The sequence below is a fragment of the Lactuca virosa genome, chromosome 6 (assembly GCF_052849685.1).
Source record: "Lactuca virosa cultivar CGN04683 chromosome 6, Lactuca_virosa_CGN04683_v6, whole genome shotgun sequence".
NCBI lineage: Eukaryota > Viridiplantae > Streptophyta > Magnoliopsida > Asterales > Asteraceae > Lactuca > Lactuca virosa.
In genome coordinates, this window is record NC_136431.1 from 114,765,428 (window position 1) to 114,771,419 (window position 5,992).

Below are 5,992 nucleotides of genomic sequence, written 5' to 3' on the forward strand. Positions count from 1 at the left end.
TCCCATTAGCATAACAATTCAATTATGTTCTTACCAACATATCAATTATGCTCCCACTAGTTTTGACATGTATCCAGAAATCAACTGGACTTCTAGAAATCATTACCTATTGACTTTCTTACCAAAGTTCAAATTTCTGATACGTAGTGCTTTGATAAGTCTTTATCTAGACTTCTCAACCTCATACACCTTTCATTAGACAACTTATGTGTGTGTCTAAACCCTTTCAGAACTTATACCAATAAGTCCCGAACGTTCAAACTATTTTCCATTTCTCATAATTCGAACTATGAAAAGTGATGTCATAATCATACTCGAATTTGAAAATGCAATTATCACAACTGCTAACTCTAATGATATTAACCAATCCTATAAAATCCACAAGTGAAAGCGTTTCCTCACAATCATTTTCGTGAAGTAGAGAGAAACCTCTTACCACTTAGATTTTATGGTGTATGTGTTCCTATCCATGTGAATTTGTCATTTCCAACCACTATCATAAGACAAGGTTTATGACAAATTCAAACTCATATGGACCGAACTTGCTTAATCTTAACTAGAGAAGTGTCCCTCGCTTTGCGGGGGTCGGAAGTCTTCAATGTTGTGTTTTTGTTATAGTTAAATGGTGTTGTGTTTAATATTCATTAGCTTGATTACCATGTTTGTGTCAACTGCACTCTTATTACAAACCAAACCAACGAAATTTCATAAAGGGAAACTCAATTTCTTTTCAAAAGAAACCGGAAACCAAATTCAAACCCTACCATACCATATCAACGATATAGCATACACAAATAGTAATGGAAAACATAGAAACTATAGTCCCTTTGTAGTTCATGAATGAGCAAATAAAACCATTGATTCAATAATGCGCATGTTAACCCCACAACCTCTTTTTACAACCACCCTCTTAATGAAGAAGAAGATGCCAAGTCGGTACGCTGATAGAGGATTTGGGCAGGTGGTTGGGCAGATTTACATGGAGCTAAAGTGATTTAGCCTGTTGTACTCCATAAGGGCCCTAAAGGATAGTGAGCTTTCACATAATATGGATCTTTATTTTTGTATTCTACAAGAATCTACAATCAATACACCATTAATCAGAAGCCATACTAACTTTTAAGAATTTGCAAAAAGATGAAAAAAGGGTGGATAAAGGTGAACTGATAAAGTGATAACTACCTTGTTGTAAAATTCGGTTGATTGCCAACATTCTTCCACATGTCTGATACGCATGCTCATTCCTAAAAAGATAAGAACAAATAATGGTTGCTTTGATGTAAGCTTGATATGTTAATTGTTCATGGGAAGAGATAAAAGAAGAATAAGAGTTTTTGCTGGATTGCATATACAAAGAAAGGTTGTCATAAGCAACCCTTCAACTGTCAGTTATGGTTACATCAAAGCAACCCTTTAACTGTCGGTTATGTGTGTGTTATGTAGCGGACCACCCGTCATTTTGTAAACCCATCAGTTTTGTTCCTTGCTCGTTTGTGGTAGACTTTGACAGTTTGGTTTAGAAAGGATATATGTTAACAGAATCCAACATACCCATCATTTGGTAAAGCCACATGAATATTCTAAAAAATAAAGTCATAAATATATAAGCAATAAAAAAAAGACTTATATTAAACACTTTGTCAATAGGAATTGTAGGGGAATGAAGGGTGACCAAAAAATTTCGATTTAAGGTAATCGATATAAAGAGGATATGTTGAAATGTAAAAATTGGGTGCATTATTACTTTTGTAGTCTGGGTGTGCTTACTTTGCAAAATTAAGTTTATTAGCACGAAACATTTATAATTATTACTACAAAGTAGTTGGATTCGTTACTATGTAGTGATAAAACTAATCTGTCTTTTAACAAATATTATATTTTGTAATAAGTAAATACGAATAAGTTATTTTTGGATAAGAATTAAGAAAGTAAAACTTAATTGTAACTATTAAATCAGTCGTTTAATAACATCAAAATTTTAAATAGATGTGAAATCATGGACATTACCCTATCTTTAACCAAAAGGTGCAGCCTCTATGAAGAGGCTTAGTCATTCACATCCATTCGCACAAAAACTCATTCGGTAGAGTTAAGTATTAAAACTTGTTATTTTGGATTTAAGTATAGACTTGATTAAATACTATTTACATATAAGTTAAATATGTTAGTTTTAGTTTGTAGCTACAGTCATAAAATCATATTTTGTTCACCATCTGTTGTGAATAAAAGACATAAGGGCAAAATGGTCATTCTAATAAAATTTACAGCAAGGCAGTTAAACTTAAAGATACACAAAGCTTTCCATCCCAATGTTGGAGGGATTATTTCAGAGGGTATTTGGAATTTTCTTCTTTAACAAAACCGATACAATTGAAAAGTAATGCAAAAAAAAAAAGATATACATACCTTCTTAATATCTGTAATTGAAAAAAGGCGAAAATCATTGCTAAAAGTAGCAATCCCCTAATCCTTCGCCTTTTAAAGAGTCCCAAATCCCAACCACCTAAAAACTTTAAATAAAAATATATATTAAATTCAGTCAACTTTTTTCATAAAAAAAAAGTATTCGACTTACATTTCACTTGCATACCTCACAATAGTTGACATAGTAACTTCCATTAAACTTCATGTAACTATGAATTTGCAGTCCTCACGAGGAGCTTGACCAGTGCTTCATCCATCATAATTCCATTTTGTCAGCTTCTTGGGATCAACTACAGGTCTAGGAAGTGTATAACAGAAGAGCGTAAAAGTAAAATCGTTTAAATGATGATAAAAGAAGACGGATTTAATGAAGAAAACACAAAGAAATCGACGTTTCAAAGTACTTACTGTTATTTGCTTCGAAGATCCATACCCAATCCACCGATCCTATAAGAGATTTCAAAAAATTTAGGATGTGTTTGGATATAATAATGTTTTTTCTTATGATGTTGATTCTAAAATTAAACAAAAACTTCAAGATTATCATGGTAATCAATGTTAAATTCTTATTCTCCATGTTTGTGACTTCCATTTCCATCCTAATTTAGATTCATCGATTCACTTATTTTGTTGCACAGATTTGCAGCTCAGGTTATTAATTTTATAGGAAATTAGTGTTATCATCACATATCTAATCAACTCCTACAAATTTAATATAAACTACACAGTTCATCAAACCCAATAAAAAAGAAACCAAAAAATGAAAACTTGGTTAAGAATCGAAGAAATTGGAAGCACCTGTTACTTTACTTGCCCCCATTTACTACTTACTTGTCCCAACCTTACTTTTCATTTCAGCACCGGTGACAGTTCCCTGCCTCCCACGTCGCTGCGAAGCCTGAGCGTGAGCCAGGCCGGTCGGTTTCCGTAGCCTCTGAATCATTGACCTACAATACAATACAACCCAAGCCACAATGTTTATGTTTGACTTATTAGAAACAGACGCTATGGTTGATAATAATATTTAGTAAATATTTACCTGAGATCTGAGCTCTTTGTTGGTTTTCTGTTGCAAGGTTGGGAGTTTTGAATGATTGAACATCTAGTTCATGTTCATCGGCACCATCAGTAGTCGCGATCTCAAAACCATTTACACCTTGGAATCCGATATTATAAGTCCACCGTTATTTTATGTATCCCAACATCGTGTTGCTGTTGCAGCTACGTCTTGCTTGTTTGCGATGACTTTATCATCTTCTTCTACATACATCGTCTCACCAAGGCTAGTACTTATTATTGGAGGCCATGGAGGTGAATTTGCGAATAGTTCATCCAAATCGAAGCTTTGTGTCTTCTGCCTCGACATACTACTCTTTCTATCCATTTAAAAAGACACACATTTTTTAGATTCATAAAATGATTGATGATTCTTTAATCTTATTGTGTTTCATTATAACTCATTGAATTGATTACCTCAAAGCTGGGTACTACATCTGTTTCCAGATCCCCTTCCTTCTTTGCAAGAGCCGCCTTAAGATTTGCAATCTGAGGTGGAAAATGTGGATTTTACTTGCTGGTTTAATAGTGTATATAAAATAAACTTGATACAAAACAAAACAAAAGTTGAGAAAATGTGATTTTACTGGTTCTTTGAGGTCTTTCACATCTGAACTACTATCCTTTTGTAGTTGCGCAACACCGAGTTCAACAGTTGCAACTCACTAAGCAAACTTAAGCAAGTGCATTAAGCATTTCACCAACGACATTCAATTTGGGGCTTATGTGAACAAACATCAATGTCTTTTCTTGTCCTCATGCATACATCCACAACATAGGACCACGGATTTATAATTTAATTTGGGACTGAAACCTTTATCCATAAAGATGGTGTTGGTGCTGTTTTCCTACCAAGTGAATCTTGAAGCAACTGTGTGAGTTTGCTGTTTCTGTAAGGCACATGTGCGTTCTTTTGAGCAAGTGAAGAATCTCCAGCCACTTCATATTTGTCTACTCTTTCACTTCCTGCTAAATAAACCAAATGCATACAACCACGTAGAACAGCTACAGATGTCAGGTCTCTTCCTTGGACATGTAAAGTCAAACAACTACAATTAATAAAAATTTTAAATATAATATTAGCATTATTTTTAATTCTCTTTAACTCAATCTTTACGAAACAATGCATACCTGAGAAACCCAAAAAAACATGAAATGGAGCAATATAAGCATGATAAATATAAAATTTCGAAATCAAATATTAAATAAACTAATACCTCTTTCGGTTCATTATCCAATTTATTATACCTCATCTTGAGCCAAGTAGAAAAGGTATCGACGAACATACTCAATCAGGATTTTGATGTTCACACAAGGACCACATATAAAAGAAGGGTTTGGAAGAGACGTTCTTTAATAAGCCTGTCTTTGCTCTGGATTACTCAGTAGTTGGTATGCTTCTCCTAACACCTGTAATAGAACATTATTTTTTACTCAAAACAATTAAGTGAAGAAAAAGAAAAAACTATATGAACATCTTGACTAAACATCTGGATGAAAGTGTTGGCTGAAAATTTTGTGCTCCAAGAGGATCATTTCGATTTTTATCTGGATGGACCTGTCGTGGCAGTAGAAATTTGTATTGTCACAGCACAGTTCCTTGGTTTTTATATATTTGACATTTGGTATGATTAGGTCAAAGTTAATAAGAGACGTAACCTATATAGACTATGCTATTGGGGATATAATCTATATCACCGTTGAATAGAAAATATAAAATACCTCGATTCGTAACTATGTGCCATTCCTTCATTACTGGTTTACTAAAAGTATACGCAACATAAAAACGGGAGATGAAGAAGATTAGAGGAGATTGAAGTAATTAAAGAAGTGATGAGATTTATGACCTTGATGTAATAAGGTTTCTTAATTTCAGCCTCCGTGGCCGTGGGATTAACCCCGACGACGTCATAGCACTCCCTCTCCTTCACCATGGATCATATTCTCTGTAGGAGCTCTTGTTTGGCCTTCCGACGAATAATCGATCTAGTGTTGTTGCGAATCAATACTTTTCCACCGAAATCGCAAGGCTTGAAACTTGGAAATCCTCGACTGAAAATTTTGGCAAAGCACAGAGCAGCTGAGAAGCGGTGGAGGTAGCAGAAGGTAGAAGAAGGGAGGAACTCGATTTGGGGAGGATAAAAGTGAGCCGTGGTGGAAACATCGGATGTAAAATCTGAGAGCAAACTAAAGTAACCGAGAGATAGGCGGTGAAGAATAATGACACCGATCTTAATTTGATTGGCTTACAGAGACGGTGAAAGGCAGATAGGACTAACACGTGTGTAGGTCTAATTTAAAAAATGGCGAAAAGGACCTCCTAGAAAGAAAACAGACGAAATTCACCATATAGATATAAATAAGGGACCAATTTCGATAATTGCCTAGGAAATTTACTCTTCCTAAGTTGACTATTGACCAGATATTCCAAAATGTTCAAAAGGCAAAATAGGAGGACCAATCCTGTCAAAAAGTCAGGAACTTTACTGTTCCTAACTTTCATTTCCTTAAT

At 34.5% G+C, this 5,992-nt stretch overlaps 1 long non-coding RNA gene across 8 annotated transcripts; it reads right to left on the bottom strand.

The window, feature by feature from the left end:
- Positions 1-661: 661 nt before the first annotated feature.
- On the bottom strand, positions 662-5,708 carry LOC145119928 (uncharacterized). 8 transcript variants are annotated; one of them, XR_013714045.1, is made up of 11 exons: positions 5,328-5,707; positions 4,729-4,890; positions 4,068-4,529; positions 3,898-3,969; positions 3,464-3,800; positions 3,223-3,371; positions 2,833-2,871; positions 2,591-2,722; positions 2,407-2,510; positions 1,183-1,244; positions 662-1,079 (listed from the first exon to the last, which is right to left on the bottom strand). It is a non-coding gene; the product is annotated as an uncharacterized LOC145119928 (long non-coding RNA). The 8 variants fall into 8 exon arrangements; XR_013714044.1 differs by having other exon boundaries at positions 4,698-4,890; XR_013714049.1 differs by having other exon boundaries at positions 2,407-2,503; positions 4,068-4,890; positions 5,328-5,708.
- Positions 5,709-5,992: the final 284 nt, after the last annotated feature.